General features: G+C 40.8%; 1 protein-coding gene and 1 long non-coding RNA gene across 2 annotated transcripts in view; one reads left to right on the top strand and one right to left on the bottom strand.

The window, feature by feature from the left end:
* Window positions 1–22,354, top strand: part of GFRAL (GDNF family receptor alpha like) — a 73,861-nt gene that overhangs the window by 30,726 nt on the left and 20,781 nt on the right. The window lies entirely within an intron of this gene.
* LOC122697721 lies at window positions 1,340–5,574 on the bottom strand. The gene is made up of 3 exons (XR_006342154.1): window positions 5,441–5,574; window positions 1,690–1,763; window positions 1,340–1,478 (listed from the first exon to the last, which is right to left on the bottom strand). It is a non-coding gene; the product is annotated as an uncharacterized LOC122697721 (long non-coding RNA).

Genomic DNA, 22,354 nt, shown 5'->3' with positions numbered 1-22,354 from the left:
TCCTAACAAGCCTCCATCCTTTGCCCTGTATACCTGGTAAGTGGTAGCACATGGAGATTTTTGAATGAATTCTTTCTAACCACTGCCTCTGAGTTTTTTTTTTTTTCAAGTAATGTAGATATTTTTATTGAAATGAATTGACTTCCATAATGACATGAATAGAAAATGTAGTAACAGATATTAGAGAGATACTCAGTACTGATACATATAAAAAGCAATTATTATTCATTCTTATTATAATTTATTATAATTTTCTTTTTTTTTCCCCCAGATCGGGTGAGTCTCTGATTCCTTTTGGAGGCAACCACTTTCATTTTGTTTTGGCTGTCTTTGGAACGAGTGCTCTATTTGTTAAAGCTCTCATCTACTCAGACACTTGAGATTAGACCCCTGAAGGGCTGTTTCCTGGCCTTTGCTATGCTTTCTTTTTTTTTTTTTTCCTTTTTTATTTATTTATTTTTTTCAGTGGGTTTTGTCATACATTGATATGAATCAGCCATAGATTTACACATATTCCCCATCCCACCTCCCTCTCCACCCGATTCCTCTGGGTCTTCCCAGTGCACCAGGCCCGTGCACTTGTCTCATGCATCCCACCTGGGCTGGTGATCTGTTTCACCATAGATAATATACATGCTGTTCTTTCTAAACATCCCACCCTCACCTTCTCCCACAGAGTTCAAAAGTCTGTTCTGTACTTCTGTGTCTCTTTTTCTGTTTTGCATATAGGGTTATTTACCCCAGCCCAGCAGGCTCATGCATTATCAAAATACACTTGTGAATAACACATCATTGTTAATCAACTATATTCCATTATAAAATTAAAGAAATAAAAAAATAAATATTAGTTCAGACATTTCATCATTCTTTAAAAGAAAAACTGCTCTCATTACAGCTGGTTTCCAAACACCCTCAGGTTCTGTTCTCTTTATCTGAAAGGGGCAGAATGAATAGAACAGAGAGGACAGTCGGGAAAAATTTTCCATTTGTTATATTTGTTTGGCTTCAAGTCATTTGTCAAATTCATTTGACCTCAGAGCACAGTGAGCAATGCATTTTACATTAGATTTTTATGTGCAGTGTCTTCTGTTTTTTCAAAATTATTATTCTATTCCATTTTTTTCCAATGCTGATTATCTACTAAATTGACTTCATGACTCACTAATGTGTTATTCTCAAAAGTTTGAAAAGCATTTGCTCAAAACAAATTAATGAGGAAATCACCTACATCGATGTATCCAAGTCAAAATCTTAAAATGATTACAAATAATGAGACAGTTGCTAGAATGAGTGCTTATTTGGAGTCACATTTCTCACCTAACTTTAATTATTCCATGAACTAGACACTATTATTTCTGTGATTTCACTTGGGAGATGAAGGAAACTGAGGGGTAAGAGGGGTGCTGGACTTCCACTGCAGGTTGTGGTGGACATGGGACCCTAGTGTTGACTGGTTGACTTCACCCCATGGTGCTGTCCTGCAGGTAAAACCATGAAGACAATTAGAGCTTGTGTCCATTCAGGCTGCTCCATAGCCCTCTGAGGCAGAACTTCTACTTTCTGGTCTCAAATCTGAGCTTTGAGAACTCTTCAAAGAGTTCTGAGAACTCAGGGCCTGCCTGCAGAACCACATTTGAGTAATGAGCGTCTTGTTGACACTAGTTACAACAGCCACCAATTTGCACTTACCTGCAAACTTCTGCTTCTACAGACTCACTTCCCTCTGGCATCTTGCAGCCAAGAACAAATTGTGGCAGTTAGAGCTGAGAGATGGAAGAGAGAAATAGAAGAAAGAGAAATTAGTTAAGACAGAGAGGATCGCAAAAATGAAAAGAATTAAGAGATCACTGATGTTTCTTCATGTTACCGAAAAAATTATGTCCACAGCTCAGGTCAGTTCAGTCACGCAGTCATGTCCAACCATTTGCAACCCCGTGGACTGCATGCACACCAGGCTTCCCTGTTGTCCCAAAAGTATGTGAAGCAGTAAATGTAAGTAGTACCAGCCTGATAGGTGAAAGATAGCTTCAGCCTACCACAAGAGCTTATGATCTGTAAAATTTTCTGTATGTGTATTCAGTCAGTCACTCCTTCATGTCCGACTCTTTGCAACCCCATAGACTGTAGCAACCAGGCCTCCCTGTCTATCACCAACTCGCAGAGCTTGCTCAAACTCCTGTCCATTGAGTCAGTGATGCCACCCAACCATCTCATCCTCTGTCATCCCCTTCTCCTCCCGCCTTCAATCTTTCCCACCATCAGGGTCTTATGTAGTCAGTTCTTCGCATCAGGTGGCCAAAGTATTGGAGTTTCAGCTTCAGCATCAGTTCTTCCATTGAATATTCAGGACTGATTTCCTTTAGGATGGACTGGTTGGATCTCCTTGCAGACCAAGGGACTCTCAAGAGACTTATCCAACACCACAGCTCAGAAGCATCAATTCCTTGGTGCTCAGCTTTCTTTATAGTCCAACTCTCACATCCATATATGACTACTGGAAAAGCCATAGCTTTGGCTAGACGGACTTTTCTTGGCAAAGTAATGTCTCCCCTTTTTAATATGCTGTCTTGTTTGTTCATAGCATTTCTTCAAAGGAGAAAGCATCTTTTAATTTCATGGCTGCAGCCACTATCTGCAATGATTTTGCAGCCCAAGAAAATAAAGTCTGTCACTGTTTCCATTGTTTCCCCATCTATTTGCCATGAAGTAATGAGACCGGATGCCATGATCTTCATTTTTTGAATGTTGAGTTTTAAGCCAGCTTTTTTTATTGACCTCTTTCACTTTAATCAAGAGATTCTTTAGTTTCTCTTCACTTTCTGCCATAAGGATGGTGTCATCTGCATATTTGAGGTTATTGATATTTCTCACAGCAATCTTGATTGCAGCTTGTGCTTCATCCAGCCTGGCGTTTAGCATGACGTACTCTGCATATATGTTAAATAAGCAGGGTGACAATATACAGCCTTGACGTAGTCCTTTCCTGATTTGGAACCAGTCTATTGTTTCATGTCCAGTTCTAACTATTGCTTCTTGACCTGCATACAGATTTCTCAGGAGGCAGGTCAGGTGGTCTGGTATGCCCATCTCTTTCAGAATTTTCCACAGTTTCTTGTGATCCACACAGTCGAAGGCTTTGGCATAGTCAACAAAGCAGAAGTAGATGTTTTTCTGGAACTCTCTTGCTTTTTCAATGATCCAACGGATATTGGCAATTTGATCTCTGGTTCCTCTGCCTTTTCTAAATCCAGCTTGAACATATGGAATTCATGGTCCATGTAGTATTGAAGCCTGACTTGGAGAATTTGGAGCATTACTTTGCTAGCATGTGAGTTGAGTGCAATTTTATGGTAGTCTGAACATTCATTGGCATTGTTTTTCTTTGGGATTTGAATGAAAACTGACTTTTTCCAGTCCTGTGGCCACAGCTGAGCTTTCCAAATTTGCTGGCATACTGAGTGCAGTGCTTTCACAGCATCATCTTTTAGAATTTGAAATAGCTCAACTGGAATTCCATCACCTCCACTAGCTTTGTTCATAGTGATGCTTCTTAAGCCCACTTGACTTCACATTTCAGGATGTCTGGCTCTAGGTGGGTGATCACACCATCATGGTTATCTGGGGCATGAAGATCTTTTTTGTATAGTTCTCTGTGTATTCTTGCCACCTCTTCTTAATATCTTCTGCTTCTGTTACGTCCATATCATTTCTGTCCTTTATTGTGCTCATCTTTTATGAAGTGTTCCCTTAGTATCACTAATTTTCTTGAAGGATCTCTAGTCTTTCCCTTTCTACTGTTTTCCTCTATTTCTTTGCATTGATCACTGAGGAAGGCTTTCATATCTCTCTTAGCTATTCTTTGCAACTCTGCATTCAAATGGGTATATCTTTCCTTTTCTCCTTTGCCTTTAGCTTCTCTTCTTTTCTCAGCTATTTACAGGGCCTCCTCAGATAACCATTTTGCCTTTTTGTATTTCTTTTTCTTGGGGATGGTCTTGATCACTGTCTCCTGTACAATGCCACAAACCTCCATCCATAGTTCATCAGGCATTATGTCTGTCAGATCTAATCCCTTAAATCTATTTCTCACTTCCACTGTCTAATCATAAGGGATTTGATTTAGGTCATACCTGAATGGTCTGGTGGTTTTCCCCACTTTCTTTAATTTAAATCTGAACTTGGCCATAAGAAGTTAATGATCTGAGCCACAGTCAGCGTCAGGTCTTGTTTTTGATGACCATCTACAGCTTCTCCATCTTTGGCTGCAGAGAATATAATCAGTCTGATTTTGGTATTGACCATCTGGCCATGCCCATGTGTGGACATGTCAGTCCACACATACGTGTGTATACTGCATACTGTCAGGAATATTCTCTTATTCCCTGGTGCAAAGTTGTCTTTTTATGCCAACTATAGGTCAGTCTCTAAAAGCGATTTGAAAATAGCCCCCTTCTCTCTCAGAAGGCTCAGTTTCCTCTTTTAAAGGATTATTTTTTAAAAATAAATACATAAAACAGACTATCTATATCTATTAAATCCTATTAATAGATTTAATAGGTGCTTCCTTTATAGCTGATTTCCAGAACCCCTCTGGTTCCATTCTCTTTATCTGCAATGGGCAGAATTGAGTAGACCAGAGAGGACAGTTGGGAAACGCTTACCATTTGTGATGTTTGTTTGACAAATATCTGAGTAGGGAATGGAAAGCATCATATCTGAGAGGCAAGCTTAAACAAAGTTTGAAGAATATAGAAAGAAAGATAAGCTAAATTCTCCCCCAAATCCCATTCTCTAGAGAGATCCAATGTTTACAAGTTTGTTGTGCATTTTTTCCAGGCTTTTCTTGCTTGTAATGTTATAATATGTATGTACATACACACATACCTTGAACCTTTTGTAGACACCTAAATTGATGCCTCCCTCTCCCTGACACACACATATGACAAAATATATTAATATTTTCAATGAAATCAAACTATACATCCTGATCGACAGTTTCCTCTCTAATTTAAAAATATATGATAGACCCATTTGCAAATGTATACACATATGACAGCTTTATTCTTTTTTTAAAGGCTGTATAGTAGCCTGCTTTTAGAAGACCAGCCTCTTCTGAACATGTGTTTCTGTATCAGAACGGGCTTCAAAGCCTTCTCCACTCAGCTGGAAAGCAGGGTAAGCCAGAAAGAAGAAGCTCACATAGTCACAGAGGGGCATTTTATGGTTTGGAGGTGGAAGCCATGCACATTGCCTCCACCTGAATCCTGCTGACCATGCTTCAGTCATTTGGCCCACGGCTGTCTCTGAGAGAGGTGGGAAACCATGGTACAGCTTTGAGTCAGAAGAAAAGGTGCCTATGCTTATTAGTTGACAAGTAAGACTGTCAACAATTCACCCAATGTCTGTTTCACTCTCCTGTCTACCCAGAGAACACACTTACCTTTTATCCAAGGGAAATGACCCAGCGTTTCCCAAACATTCATCAGCCACAGCCAGTCACTCAAGAGAGGATCTTGGGTGATGTGCAACCCAGATGTTGTAAAACCATGGAGCAGACAGGGCCCAAGAACCAGAAAGAGTAGTTATTCACTACGATCCCCCCAACACAAATCACACACACACATGCGCGCGCACACACACATGCACAATATATATATAAACAGAGACAGCATAACCTCAATTAAAACTCCCATTCAAAGGACCACATTGTGGTTCCCATCTTGCCTCTGGAAGCTTCTTCCTTGCCCACCATCCTCCCTGGCAGCATCTGAAGCAGGTTATGGGGAGGATTGCCTCCTTAGGGAACAGGAGCTCTCCTGGAACATATTCTGGTCACAAGGTTTGAGAGAGTGTGAGTTGTTTTAACGTTTAACAGTCACAGATTCTTTGCAAGCGCACTAGTGGCTTCCTTGGCAACAGAATCTCTTAAAAATGTATTTGGTTTCTAATCTATTTGCTTTCTGTCAGTTCCATGTGCCAGTATCCACAATAGAAAAGTGTTTTCTTGAATTAGTTCCCAAGTCTGTCTATCACCTTGCTTCCTCACTCCCGTGCCTCTCTAATGCAGTGATTTAAGCTAATCTAAACAATGGACTTGAGTGAAAATGTAATCCCCTTAATCTGATTTTTGCTGCATAGCTGAGTCAATTTGTTTGACTCAGAAATACTGGGCCTTTTATGACTGGAGAATCTTGTTCAGTCACATCTCTTACTCCTTGGGGCCTAAGACAGTCAACTTTCATGTTGTAAGGTCCTTATTTTAATCTATGATCTCTGCTTAAAACCCAGCAAGTTTTTGCCTGTGCGCATATATTTATTGTAAAACTCTGCAATGCAGTCAAAAGTAACCAACTCATAAAGTTCCTCCAACTCTTTGAAGTTGTCCTGTTCCTTTCTGGTCCTTCCAAGATGTTTTGAGAAATGGATCTCAGTATAGTATGTCCCCTAGATACAAACCAAGTTGCGAACTTTCGAAGATGGGAACATGTGCTCCAAAGTCCAATCAGGTAAATTAGTTCACACATCACACGCATTGTCATGTGTGTGCATCCTCTGTAAGTGTTTGTGCTTTTGCGAACTTTGCTATATACAGTACAGTAGTACACTATCTTTATTTCAAGCCCAGGATATCTGGAAGCAAGCATAAAAGCAGTGATATATAACCAATTGTGTTAGTTGGGTACCTAGGCTAACTTTGTTAGACTTAGCAAAAAAATGGGCTAACAAACACACTCTCAGAATGGAGCTCATTCATACATAGAGGACTTACTGTGCTCTCTTCACAGCAGAAGAAAAGGAAAGACATTCATCCTTTGAGTTCTGTCTCCCACTTCTCAGGGGTGGCCCTGTAAACCTTGATTCCCTGGAATGGTAAAAAATGAATTCATAAATTCTAAGCAGACCCCAATGTCCACCTCATGCCTCAGGTACAGAAAAGCACTGGGGAAGACAGGAGGAGATGTACAAGGCCAGGTCCAAGCGGAAGAACCATCAGGTCGCTTCTGCACAAAGACAGACTAGGTATTGGAGTAAATATTTTGATGGTAAGGAGCAAAGGCAAACCCATACCCAGAGTAGGTAAAAATTGCAGCAGGAATGCATTTCTGCCTCTTACTGGGTGGAGGGCTTATGGAATCATCAACCTGCCACCCACCTGCCAAACTGATCTGTTTTATTGCTGGTGTTTTCGCATTTAGCATTGTCAAAACTTTGATGGACCTGCCTGAGGGAGAGCAATTCCAATCTGTGGGGTCTGTGAGTGGCTGTCATCTGCCATCATGTGTTCAGGGCACAGGCGTGGGTGGCAGAAGAGGACATGGTTGGCCTCCTCTGGGCAGGTCACCAGTTGACCTGGTTGTTGAGGGTCTACTCCATGGTGGGTACTTTCTTCTAGGCATTAACCTGAACTGGAAAGATCTGGCCACTTTGGTTCTTCCATACGCCTCTTCCCCTCATTTGCTTGCCTACAGTTTCCCAAGGATGCTCTTTTCATGTCTCTGATCAAGCAATCTACCACTGCCCATCAGTCTTAACTTCTATCCACATCTGTCTCTGCAAAGCGAGCAATCAAGAGCATTGCCCATGCTTGGCCGTAGGGAGAATACCCACTCACCATTGGTCTCTCAGTCACCTCTAGGTGGGTCTGCGGTGTGACACCTGTTCATTTAATTAGCAATTATATCCTGAACTCAACCTTTCTGGGAACCAATGACTTAATTTCTTAATACCCAGCAGCATGTTAGGAGCTATATTTCAAACAGCAAATGGGATCCTCCTGCATATGGCATAGCCTTGCTCCAGAATCTAAGGGGTCTGTGCTCAACCTCTACTAGGGCTTGCAAGAGATGTCATATGCATCCAGAGAGCATGAATGGGATTTGGTGTATAAAATGCCTGTTGCACAGGAAATATGCTATACATTTTAATTGCTATGCCTTTGTATACCATTGATTTTGGCACTATATTCAGGACTGGATTTTGGGTTTCCTTTTGATGTTTTACAAAAACTATATTCATGTTTGAGCTTCCCAGGCGGCACTAGAGGTAAAGAACTAGTGGTAAAGAACCTGCCTGCCAATGCAGGAGACATAAGAGGTGTGGGTTAGATCCCTGAATCTGGAAGAGCCCTTGGAGGAGGGCATGACAACCCACTCTGCCAGGGTCCAGCCTCGGCAGGATCCAGGGGATACCCTCAGGATGAACGGCGTCGGCGAGAGAGAGACGTGAGACCAGCCTTGATAGGGCCAAGTCTGTGAGGGAGAGAGAGAGAAAGAGAGAGAGAGAGAGTGACCAGACGGGGGGTGCAGCAGGGTCTGGCAATGCTTTATTTTTTACCGTGGCTTTTATACCCTAAATTAGTACATTTCTAAGGGGAAGATAGTTTAACATTACATCAGCTGGTTCTTCAGGAAACCAGGGTGTTTTCTGCATGCTTCTTTGTTTATGAGGGTCTTGTACATTATCTTCTGGCCTTGGGGCCTATTGACTTTTTATGACCTAGGTGAATGCAAAGCTGTTTTCCGCAATCTATTCTTTAATGAACACAAAGGTCAGTCCTTTTGCGGAAGTTATCAGTTAAATTTATCTAAAAGGTTTACCACACAAAGACTCTGCAGCTCCAGTGAGACAGCCCCTGTTTAGCATTCCTGGTTAAAATTAACAATTCTAAACTCTTATTTTTCTAAATCTTTAACTATAACCGCCTTTAGAATAATATTTTATGTTCTCTAATAGGGTTTCTTCACCCCAGAAGGGCTCTGTACCTATTAGGGCCTTTTGTGTGATCAGGTTCTTTATGCTGTTTATGATTAAGGTGTTGTGAGCAGTCATGTGCATTAGTACGCATTTGCCAAGCAGGCTAGAATGCCAGCAAAGGGGTCTAAATTGAAACACTCCTTTCATCCTGGATAATCTTATAGGATACCACCGTCCGGGGGACATATTAATTACAGTTCTAAGTTGATTCTGTTTGGAAAGAGATCGGGGAAGGCCTTCTACCCGTGTCACAGAAATTAGGGAGTAGTCTAATACAGCAAGCATCAGAAAGACAGAGATCATCTTTAAGGTGAGTGCCGGGGCAGCTTTTCGAAATCCCTGAAGTCCTGATCTGCCTTGCTTGTCAGGTCTCCTCCTCACGACCTTGTCATGGGTGGGATCTCGTGTGCTGGCTCCCGGTACCACTCCAATATTCTTGCCTGGAGAATCCGATGGACAGAGGAGCCTGGTGGGCTGCAGTCCTTAGGGTCGCAAAGAGACAGACATGGCTGAAGCGACTTAGCATGCACACACACACACACACATACTCATGTTTAGAAGTTTCTATACTAATGTTTCACTAAAGACAGCCAGTTCCCTAACTCTGTTAGGAATAGTCTTTCCATTATTAATGAGGAATCTGATGATCACGAAGACAACCCAAAAGCAGTGAGAAGATGGGCACGAAATTCTTGGCTCTCAAACCTGTCCTTCCTTCAGAAATATCTAGGGGTTCATTAAAAATATAAGTATTTGGCCCTAACCTCAATTATTCTAATTCAATAGGCCTGAGGTGGAGCTCAGACATCTGTATAAAAAAATCACCCAGGTGGTTCTGATTTTCAACCAAGTTTGGGAACCAATGCTCTAATTCACATGTGGGAAAAACCCCAGTCACTGGCCAGAGATCCCAGAACCTCTTTTAGCTCCCACCTCTCAGAGAATGAGAAACTTCTGTGCTCAGAAAGGCAAGAGTAATGCCATGCAGCTCTTAAGGTGCCAGCTTTGCCACAGCGCCTGAAAACATGTTTGGTACACACTGGCTGCTCAATAAAGGGTGAGTGGAAGGATGGATGAATGGGTGGATGGACCAATGTCTGTCTCTATGGTGGCACTGTCTTCTGAATGTCAGTGCTTTCCCCCCTTATAAGAACTCCCTTCACAACATAACTTTCCTATTAAGAACCTCACTCATTTGTGTTTCCACTTAAGCTGGAATTTTCAGTTCAAATATTTGAGCAGAAGAATCAGGAAATTCACAAGACTGGGCTGCTACTGCCCACTTTAATGAAAACATTTCAGACTCTTATATTTTCCAGCAGTTTTCCTCTTTACACTTCTACTTTCAAAAAGTCTGAATAGTAGGAAACTATTTTACAGTTGATCCTTGGGCAGTGTCAACGTTGAAACATTTTTGCTCTTAAATAGGTGTTATCCCCTTAACAAACTGTTGGATACTAGTAGCCCTGTCTGTTGTAACAAGGATGAAAGATTGTCCCACATAGATTTACAAAACTACCTGGCTTTTGTGAAATATTAGTATAAAAACTCCTAAACATATGTATAGTCTTTTGAGAAGCTAGAAAAAAGAGGCCTTCTGATTAGTAGGTATTTCTATAGCTTAATTTCTCTTTTGTAGCCACACTTCTCACCCACCAGTCTATTGAAGCTTCATCTTAGATATAAACATTAATAGTAAGACTGTCTTATCCATCTTATTTGTTTCTGTTCAGTGGATAGATTATTTATTTGACTGTGTTTCATCTTGCATTACATTTCATCTGAAGGTCTCCATCTAAAAATAGCATACTATTAATGAGCATTTTTATAGAAAGCCCTTTAAACATATCCATTTAGGTACAGATATGCTTAATACATAGTTTTATATATTTTTTCTAAACTGCAAAACATTTTACACGTATGTTAGGCAAAATAATTTAAAAATTGTTCAAAGTGGATTAATAGAGGCTCAAACTCACTTTTTAAGATTTGTGTTTTAATTTTTGTCATCATCTGATCACTGGCTGTCTGAGAAAGTAAGGTTATAGACTATAAATAAAACAGTTAGCAAATGTCTTGTGAAAGACATTTCCATTGAAAAAATTTCTCTCATTTGTTCATGCATATGCATGCAAACACAACACACACATACACACTACCATCTCTTATAGTCAATTCAAATAGGTTGGTATTCCAGGAGCTTTATGTTAAGTTTTGGCTTTAAATAAATCACTTCATCTAGCCAAAACCACTGACTTTTTCTTGGTTCCCACACAAAACTCTAATTCAAGTCCAGTTTCCTTCAAATTCAATCCAGGTGCTGAAAAAAAAACTCTTGGTTTTCCAAGGAACATTCAACATAATTTTTCTGCTCTGTATTCATATTTATAACATAGTCTGTAAATAGTCTAGTATTTTGTATTTTCTGGATTAAAATGGCTCCATGGTGAATTTGAGGCCCATCCAATTCATAGACACTTATAAATGTGTAAGTGTATCACTTATAAATGTATGTTTTTCTCTTAAAAAATTATTCCTGTAGTCTTGTTTTTTTTTTAATTATTTGAAAATGCTTTAGAGAACAGGTATGTGTGTTAGCAACACAAAGAATAATTAAAACAGATAAACCATTTCTTTAGAATGACTTTAGTTATCACTCATGTGATTTCAGATCCATGGTCAACTCTTAACTTTTAGGCTTTTAAGTTTCTTAGGATTCTGGTCATTTCTTTGGACCTCAGGGATAAATCAATGTATTAAAACTTTATTAACTTTCAAATCTAAAATATACATGAGACTCCTTTTATCTCCCTCTTCCTTAGTCTTAACCTTGCTGCTTTTGGCTAAAAACCATGATCAGCAACAATGCCTTTAATAATCAGATGCCATGTTGAAAGTGTTGATAGACCTTATTCTGGAGCCTGGCCTTAGAGAGGCAATATAGCACCCACCAGCATGCTAGATTTGAATAATTTCTCCATCATTTACAGGATACATAACTGTGAACGAGTTACTCTCTTTGGCCTCAAGTTCTTGCCAGTGAAATGAAAATCAATGTTAACCTAGAATGTTGGTGCAAGTTGGACTGTGAGGAAAGCTGAGGGCTGAAAAATTGATGCTTTTGCACTGTGGTGTTGGAGAAGACTCTTGAGATTCCCTTGGATTGCAAGGAGATCCAACCAATCCATCCTAAAGGAGAGCAGTCCTGAGTGTTCATTGGAAGGACTGATGCTGAAGCTGAAACTCCAATACTTTGGCCACCTCATGCAAAGAGTTGATTCTTGGAAAAGACCCTGATTCTGGGAGGGATTGGGGGCAGGAGGAGAAGGGGATGACAGAGGATGAGATGGCTGGATGGCATCACTGACTCGATGGGCATGAGTTTGAGTAAACTCCGGGAGTTGGTGTTGGACAGGGAGGCCTGGCGTGCTGCGATTCATGGGGTCACAAAGAGTCGGCCATGACTGAGTGACTGAACTGAACTGAACTGAACTGAGAATGTTGGTGCAAAGATTATATCAGTCAATTCATATCAATAACTATCCAAAATAGTATAATTCAGTAAATATTAACTCTTCCTATAGACTTTGAGGAATTTGGAAAATCACACAAATCGATAATTTTTGCATCATCATTATGATGTCACAGAGATGGTGTGGGAAACACAAATTTCTGGAAGATCTAAAGTGTTATATTTTCTCAGGATAAGTGACTTCTTAAGTATATCTTTGAATGACTATAGGGCAGATGATGAATTTGAACATTTGATTTCAAACTTTAACATATATAAGAATCACCTAGTTTCTGGTTTAAATGCAGATTCAGATTCAGTAGTTTGGGGTGAAGGCCTGGGATTGGCATTTCTGATAATCTCCCAGGTGATGCCAGTGCTGCTGGTCCATGGACCACACTGTAAGTGGCTTGGACACAATCTCCTTGGACCTTTAACGGGAGAAGTCCAATTGAATGCACATCATATAGCTTACATATCCTGTAACCTCTCTGCAACTGAGAAAGAAACCAAACTAATCAGCCTGGAAAAGACTGTGATGCTGGTAAAGATTGAATGCAGGAGGAGAAGGGAACAACAGAGGATGAGATTGTTGGATGGCATCACCAATGGACATGAGTTTGAGTAAACTCCGGGAGTTGGTGATGGACAGGGAGGCACCCATGGAGTTGCAGATTCGGACACGACTGAGTGACTGAACTGAACTGAACTGAATCAGCCTGGTGCTTTGTGTAAAACCAGGAATCAGTAGCATCATTGCATCATGAAAAGTCCAAGCAGATGTCCTTATCAGTTTTTAAATTTTTTCTCGAGATAGTGATTTAGCATAGTAGTTCTCAAACTTTCACTGCAAGAGAATCATTTACCAGGCATCTAAACACAAATCATTGGGTCCCCATCCCAGAATTTCTGATTCAGTAGTTCTGAGATGGAATTTAGTTCAGTTCAGCTGCTCAGTCGTGTCTGACTGCAGCATGCTAGGCATCCCTGTCCATCACCAACACCTGGAGTTTACTCAAACTCATGTCCATTGAGTCGGTGATGCCATCCAACCATCTCATCCTCTCTCATCCCCTTCTCCTCCTAACTTCAATCTTTACCAGCATGAGGGTCTTTTCAAAGGAGTCAGCTCTTCGCAACAGGCAGCCAAAGTATGGGAGTTTCAGCTTCAGCATCAGTCCTTCCAATGAATACTCAGGACTGATTTCCTTTAGGATGGACACGTTGGATCTCCTTGCAGTCCAAGGGACTCTCAAGAGTCTTCTCCAACAACATGGTTCAAAAGCATCAATTCTTTGGTGCTCAGTTTTCTTTATAGTCCAACTCTCACATTCATACATGACTACTGGAAAAAACATAGCCTTAACTAGACAGACCTTTGTTGACAAAGTAATGTCTCTGCTTTTTAATATCCTGTCTAAGTTGGTCATAATTTTTCTTCCAAGCAGTAAGCATCTTTTAATTTCATGGCTGCAGTCACCATCTGCAGTGATTTTGGAGCCCCCCAAAAGTAGAGTCTGCCACTATTTCCACTGTTTCCCCATCTATTTACCATGAAGTAATGGGACTGGATGTCATGATCTTAGTTTTCCGAATGTTGAATTTTAAGCCAACATTTTCACTCTCTTCTTTCACTTTCATCAAGAGGCTCTTTAGTTTTTCTTCACTTTCTGCCATAAGGATGGTGTCATCTGCATATCTGAGGTTATTGATATTTCTCACAGCAATCTTGATTCCAGCTTGTGCTTCATCCAGCCCAAAGTTTCTCATGATGTACTCTGCATTTAAGTTAAATAAGCAGGGTGACAATATACAGTCTTGACGTACTCCTTTTCCTATTTGGAACCAGTCTGTTGTTCCATGTCCAGTTCTAACTGTTACTTCCTGACCTACAAACAGGTTTCTCAAGAGGCAGGTCAGGTGGTATGGTATTCCCATCTCCTTCAGAATTTTCCAGTTTGTTGTGATCCACACAGTTAAAGGTTTTGGCATAGTCAATAAAGCAGAAATAGATGTTTTTCTGGAACTCTCTTGCTTTTAGATGTTTTTCTGGAACTCTCTTGCTTTTTTGATGATCCAGTGGATGTTGGCAATTTGATCTCTGGCTTCTCTCCCTTTTCTAAAACCAGCTTGAACATCTGGAATTTCATGGTTCATGTATTGTTGAAGCCTGGCTTGGAGAATTTTGAGCATTACTTTACTAGCATGTAAGATGGGTGCAATTGTGTGGTAGTTTGAGCATTCTTTGGCATTGCCTTTCTTTGGGATTGGAATGAAAACTGATCTTTTCCAGTCCTCTGATCACTGCTGAGTTTTCTAAATTTGCTGACATATTGAGTGCCACACTTTCACAGCATCATCTTTTAGGATTTGAAATAGCTCAACTGGGATTCCATTACCTCTACCAGCTTTATTCATATGGATGCTTTCTAAGGCCCACTTGACTTCATATTCCAGGATGTCTAGCTCTAGGTGAGTGATCATACCATCCTGATTATCTGGGTCATGAAGATCTTTTTTGTACAGTTCTTCTGTGTATTCTTGCCACCTCTTCTTAATATCTTCTGCTTCTGTTAGGACCATACCATTTCTGTACTTTATTGAGCCCAGATGGGGAGAGAGTGGAAACAGTGTCAGACTTCATTTTTTGGGGCTCCAAAATCGCTGCGGATGATGACTGCAGCCATGAAATTAAAAGATGCTTACTTCTTGGAAGGAAAGTTATGACCAACCTAGACAGCATATTAAAAAGCAGAGACATTACTTTGCCAACAAAGGTCCATCTGGTCAAGGCTATGGTTTTTCCAGTGGTCATGTATGGGTGTGAGAGTTGGACTGTGAAGAAAGCTGAGTGCCGAAAAATTGATGCTTTTGAACTGTGGTGTTGGAGAAGACTCTTGAGAGTCCCTTGGACTGCAAGGAGATTCAGCCAGTCCATCCTAAAGATCAGTCCTGGGGTGTTCATTGGAAGGACTAATGCTGAAGCTGAAACTCCAGTACTTTGGCCACCTGATGAGAAGAGTTGACTCATTGGTAAAGACCCTGATGCTGGGTGGGATTGGGGGCGGGAGAAGCAGGGGGTGACAGAGGATGAGATGGCTGGATGGCATCACCGACTCGATCACATGAGTCTGAGTAAACTCCGGGAGTTGATGATGGACAGGGAGGCCTGGTGTGCTGCGATTCATGGGGTCACAAAGAGTTGGACACGACTGAGCAACTGTACTGAACTGAACTTGCATGAGATGTTCCCTTGGTATCTCTAATTTTCATGAAGAGATCTCCAGTCTTTCCCTTTCTATTGTTTTCCTCTATTTCTTTGCACTGATCACTGAGGAAGGCTTTCTTATCTCTCCTTGCTATTCTTTGGAACTGTGCATTCAAATGGGAATATCTTTCCTTTCCTCCTTTGCTTTTCACTTCTCTTCTTTTCACATGGGATTAGAATTAGGATTCAGATGCAATTAGGACATTAAATTTGCAGACACTGCTTGTCTGGGTACCACACATTAAGAACATCAACCAACAAATGCAGAAGGCTGTAAAACAAAGAATTTACTTGTGATCTTAAGCATTGTCATTTTAGAGGCACTGATTCAAGCAGCAACTCAAATATGCTCTGAGTGAAATAGAAAATGGTCTGGTTCACAAAGGCAACAGACAAAGACACTCCAGAGAAGTATATAGGTTACTCTATGGAACTGGAAAATGAGAACACCAGGCATTCAGTCACTTGCCAGCAGCTGATAGGTTGCTAAACTGTGGTCTTTAGGGAGTGAAGAAGACAGGTTCCTGGTGGTCTCAGGAAGACGAGGTCAAACGTACGTTGCATTCAGGGTTGGATATGTGTAACTTTCACTTCCTTAATGACCTTCCATCTCCATTTCAGGTCCCTTTGATGTGTTGTTGTTGTTTTTCAGTTACTAAGTTGTGTCCAACTCTTTTAGACCCCATGGGCTGCAGCACACCAGGCTTCTCTGCCCTCCACTATTCCGTGCAGTTTTTCCAAACTCATGTCCACTGAGTCGGTGATGCCATCCAACCATCTCATCCCCTGTCACCCCTTTCTCCTCCTGCTCTCAATTTCCCAGCATCAGGGTCTTTTCCAAAGAGTCAGCTCTTTGCATCAGGTGACCAAAGTATTGAAGCTTCAGCATCTGTCTTCCAATGAATATTCAGGATTGATTTCCTTTAGGATTGAATGGTTTGATCACCTTGCTGTTCAAGGGACTTTCAAGCGTCTTTACCAGCACCACAGTTTGAAAGTGTCAGTTCTTCAGTTCTCAGCCTTCTTTATGGGCCAACTCTCACATCTACACGTCTAATGGGAAAAAGCCAGAGCTTTGACTCTACAGACCTTTGTTGGCAAAGTGATGTCTCTGCTTTTTAATAAGCTTTCTAGGTTTTTCATAGCTTTTCTTACAAGGAGCAAGCTTCTTTTAATATCATGGCTGCAGTTATTGTTAGCATTGATTTTGGAGCCCAAGAAAATAAAGTCTGCCACTGTTTCCATTGTTTCCCTATTTGCCATGAAGTGTTGAGACTGGCTGCCATGATCTTAGTTTTTTGAATGTTGAGTTTTAAGCCAGTATTTTCACTTTCCTCTTTAACCTTCATCAAGATTCTCCTTAGTTTCTCTTCACTTTCTGCCATAAGGGTGGTGTCATCTGCATATTTATATCTCTCCCAGAAATCTTGATTCCAGCTTGAACTTCATCCAACCCAGCATTTTGCATGATGTTCTCTGCACATAAGTTAAGTAAGCAATAGACTCAGATATTTCTTCCACAAAGATGAGTTTATTAGGAATCAGTAGAAAATTGAAATTTGGGGTCTACAGTAAAGCCAAGTCAGATGCAATTTCCTGCAAGCAAGGGAAGGAGAAGGCTTTTACAGAGGGGGACAAGAAAGTCTCAGGAGGTCTGCCATGAATAGGCTCTGTGGCTTTTTACTGGCTGAGGCTTGTCAGGATAGAAGAGAAGTCTTCCTGTTGGCTCTGCTATTATAGTAATGTGTGCTCTTACCAATTCTATTTAATTTAATTTTTTAGATTTTTTTTTTAACACTTAAATGCTTTGTAAGTAACTGTAAACACTATGTAAAATAAAAAAAAAAATAGTTGCCAGTGTGCAGCAAATTCAAGTTTTGCTTTTTGGAACTTTCTGAAATTTCTTTTCCAAATGTTTTCTATCCACAATTTGTTGGAGCCTTAGATGTGGGACCCAAGATTCAGGGGTTTGGTCATTACTGTATTTGGTCTTCAACTTGGATTCTGTTCCTGGCAGAAAGCTCCTAAAACCCTGTGATAAGAACAAAAAGGATGTCTTTTGTTATGTTAATGAGGATACTTAGGGAACGCAGTGGAAGTGCAAGTCACTCAGTCCTGTCCAACCCTTTGTACAGTCCATGGGATTCTCCAGGCCAGAATACTGCAGTGGGCAGCCTTTCCCTTCTCCAGAGGATCTTCCCAATGCAGGGATTGAACCCAGGTCTCCCGCAATGCAGGTGGATTCTTTACCAGCTGAGTCCATTGGGAAAGCCTTGGGTTTCCTAAAAAAGAGACTGGTTCCTCGGAACCAACAGCAGTATGAGAGGGTTAGAACTTTCAGCACTACTGCTCACAACCTCCAGGGGTGCTGACGGTTGAAATCACACCCGTGGTCACTGATTTAACTGGTCATGACTCTGTAATGAAGCCTCCTTGAAAACCCGAAAGAGCAGAGATTCTAGAGCCTCCAGGTGGGTGAGCACGTGGAGCTGATGAGCAGTGATGCTGGGAAGGGCCTGGAAGCACCGAGTCCTCTTCCCACACCTTGCTCTCTGCATCTTGTCCCTCTGGCTATTCCTAAATTATATATTTTTGTAATAACTCAGCAATCTAGTAACTAAAATATTTCTCTGAGTTCTGCAAGGCACTCAGTAAAGTAATCAAACCCAAGGAGGAAGTCCTAGGAACCTCAAGTTATGACTAGTGGGAGAGAACTACAGGTAATAACATGGACTTGTAACTGGTATCTAAGGTGTATGTGTGTGTGGCGGAGGGGGAGTACTGTAGGATTCTTTTTTGGAATCAGATGCCATCTCTGGGTGGTCAGTGTCAGAACCGAGTTCAATATTAAGACGCTCCATTTTGCATATAGGGTTATCATTACCATCTTTCTAAATTCCATATATATGTGTTAGTATACTGTAATGGTCTTTATCTTTCTGGCTTACCTCACTCTGTATAATGGGCTCCAGTTTCATCCATCTCATTAGAACTGATTCAAATGAATTCTTTTTAATGGCTGTGTAATATTCCATGGTGTGTATGTACCACAGCTTCCTTATCCATTCATCTGCTGATGGGCATCTAGGTTGCTTCCATGTCCTGGCTATTATAAACAGTGCTGCGATGAACATTGGGGTGCACGTGTCTTGACAAAAATCACTACAATATTGTAAAGTAATTAGCCTCCAACTAATAAAAAAAAAAAGAAAAACAAAACAAAACAAAAAAGACGCTCTGCTGGTAACCCAAGAGTTGCTTGAAGGTGTGCAGATCACCCATCCATTGGAATTGGTCTCAGAATACAAAGTAAATAAAGAAATAAAAAGGAAGAAAGAAAAATACCATCCATAGAATCATGGTTCTTGAATGTGTTTCAATTGGCTTACCAAGCCAGTGGAGCAGAAGGTCTCATCACCTCCCATTTATCCCTGTGCAATAAGATATCCCAGAGTAAGAGAGACACTGGTTTCTATTAAAGAATGGTTAGGTGATGCCTGTTTCCCATTAAGTATAAATAAGTTATTAAGTTATCCCAGATGTATTAGGACCAAGATTGTCATGTTGTAAACATGAAAAGTAAACACAGATCCCTTGAAGAACTCTCATTGGCCCCGCAGTTTTGCTGCACACCTTGATAACCAGTGATATGATGGATAAAAGTCACAAGTCAGAAAACCTCAGAACAGTGTCATCACTTGAGTTTCTGCAAGCAACATCTGATATTCAAAAAAGAGTACAGAACTGAGTGAAATTGTGGTTAGAGGTGACGAGCAAGCAAAGGGTGGGGTAAACCAGCAAGATAAACTTACTTGTTTGAACCTCTGATATGAACCCTGAACCTATTTGAATAAATCATATTTCCCATGCTGATCTCTTCACCTTTCAAAGACACTTAGTCCTGGCAGCTGGAATCTGCGTCAGAACTCAACACAGAAGCATCCAAAGTGCATTACTGAAAATTCAGTCCTTGTCCCCCAGATGCCAAATGAGAATAACAAGTACAAGGTTTTGTGGATAAAGGAAATAGAAATTAGTCATTTTGCCATCAAATGAGGAGGACAACAGACTAGCATCTTGAAAACTACCTTCCTGCCTTCTGGGGAGAAAGCAGGTGTATTTAAAGGAAAGTCTTGGGTTTCTATGCTTAAGATGAGAGGAACCAGCAAAAACAGCAAGAACGTCCACCCATGTTAACCAGTAAAAAAGAATGAACAATAACAAAGAATGTGAGCTTTTGTGCCCAGCAATGGAAGGACAGGACAAGAAAAGAAATTTCATTTAGAAACCGTCCATCTGTTTCAGCCTTGTGGCCTTGTTACAAGTTCACCCTAGATTTGCCCACCCTTCCAAGGAGAGTAGCGAGTAATGAAGCTCAGTTTCCAGGTGTGACTAGGTGGGATGCTCAAACCTGTCCGATGGTGTACTGGGGGCTGCCCCGGAAAGCACAGTCTTTGGAATAGGGACATGGAGTCTATAGATGAAGTTCTCCTGGCTCTGCAAGGGCTCTGCATTTGACAGCACTCATTGTGGAAAGCAGTGGATGTCAAGAGTTGGTGTTTTCCGGACACATTAGCACCTGCCTCAAGGAAACTGCGGAAAGAATGACTGAAGGCCAGAAGCAGATCCCTAATGCACGATATTATCATCAACAGTGCCAGGGTCTGGACCGACACTTGAAAATAATCCTCCCATTTGAGAACCTGCAAAGAACATTTTACTGGATCTCCTTGCCAGTTCACCTCCATGATGTGAAATAAGACCATGGAGAAAACTGAAGTGATACAAAATATAATATCCTTAATATAACGGTTCAGTGAAGATCTAAAAACACTACTTGCCAGTTTAAATCTGTCCCCTGGCTACAGACACTAGCTTACTTATCTTCTATTTCCTCCAGGCCCCATAAGCTAATTGAGGGCTTAGGTATGCAGCACTGATCTATTTATTTGATAGCTTGCTTAATTTGTATAAGCAGTGGGTGAAGCAGATGCTTGCTCTTTCACCAAAGAAAAAATTGAAGCACCAAGAAGTTAGTAACTTGTCCAAGGTCCCACAGAAGGCAATAGAGGCAGAATTTAAACAAGGCAGCTTGGGGCACCAGAAACTGTGATTTTTAAACATAATATACTTCTCTCATCTAATTATGTGAAATGTATAATTGTCATTGATTATACATGCTACATTTCCCAGGGAGCATAGTATAGGGCAAAAACATCCTTAAAAGTGTGTTTGCTGGAAGACAGTATGTGGAAATATAAAATACAAGAGCTTAAGAAACAAGTTTGAACCCCTAATTACCCCAAGTGATATGGGGGAAGTCAGTTACACTCACCCTGAACCTCAGGTTTCCTGAAAATTAAATTTTGGTAACAGTTTAACAGCTATAGATGATCTTTATATTTGATGTACCCTGATCTTCCTGGAGGAGGTGATTTGATATTTGAGGCCAGTACATTTTCAGCAAAACTCCATGCTCCCTGCATACCGGACTACCTCTCAAGAGATTTACTTCTTTCTTTAATGACAAAAGGAACAGTAGTCTGCCAAGAACTTTTCCTTACTATGATTATACTAAAATCTTATGGAAGCCTATATCCTTTCTTTCTTTGTCCTTGGAAAAATGCTCATTCTTTCAGAGGTTTAAATTGAGATTTGGAGTAAGGGGGCTTTTCTTTAGTGTTGAATTACCTTTTATTGATTTGTTTTCCAAATTCTGAATAGCTTTATAAATAATGTATCCCAGACTCACTAAATAATCATCATACGGCCTGTTTCTTTGCTCTGTACATGCTTAAATCTATAAAATTGCATATTTTTAACAAGGTACATGGTAGTTTTCACATAAGCACAAACAAAATAGGAGTGAAGCTTTTGCTATGTACAAATCCAAAAAATTTAGTCATTATTTGCCACTCTGATCAAGCACGTGTGGGTGTGTTTCAGTGATTATGTGTGTTGGCCTTTGTGTTTGGAAGTCTGTGCGTGGAGGGACACATGAGCTGATTTAATTGGGTAATTTCATGTCAGTTTACAGAGACACACAGCTTCTCATCTCCCTGAAGATTTCACTAAGAGAGACATCGGACCTGGTTGTACCTTCCATCTTCATTGGCTAAGGTTCCAATCAGATACCCTATGGAATAATCTGGAAGGTTAGGAGCTCTCTTAGGAGCTTTTAAAATTCAAAACTCCCTTCAGGGCAGAGAGATGGAAGAAGGGAGGGGGTACCTAAAGATTAGCCCATTCCAGTGGAGATAAAAGCTGGCTTGAGTTTCTCTACTAGGTTTACTTGCATGCAAAAGTTCCCAATAAAATCCAGCTGTTTTAAATTTTGTCTGCAGACCTGAAACCCAGCAAATTTGGCGTGGCTGCTTCTTTTGCAGAAAACGCTTCACACAGAAATACTGAAGTGTCTAAACCCTCCACAGCAAAAGCAGGAGAACGGCTGTCCCCTACCTTCGCTTTTTCCCAGTTCTACCCTCAAAGGCTCAGGTGAGGTTAAGGGAGGGGTTAAAGTCTGCCACTGAGCAGGAAAGATTCTGTGGACCATCCAGGCCTGCCTTTGTCCTTTGCGCTAAGCCAAAAAGAAAAGATTAAAGAGTTGCCATTGATGAATGAGACAACTCAGGTTTTGGCATCACTAGAGAAGGAAGGAGCATTGAAGATCATGGAGGGAAATGAAACAACAAAATGAGACTGTTACAGTTTGAACAACCACAGGCTCCAGTGCATGAAAGCAGGGTGCTATCTTTTCCATTTCCCACCCTTGTGCTTTCCTTGGATCTGTACAAGCCCCTTGTTGCCCATAATTGGGGATG

The sequence above is a fragment of the Cervus elaphus genome, chromosome 7 (assembly GCF_910594005.1).
Source record: "Cervus elaphus chromosome 7, mCerEla1.1, whole genome shotgun sequence".
Taxonomy (NCBI): domain Eukaryota; kingdom Metazoa; phylum Chordata; class Mammalia; order Artiodactyla; family Cervidae; genus Cervus; species Cervus elaphus.
This window is presented reverse-complemented; position numbering and strand designations above follow the sequence as displayed.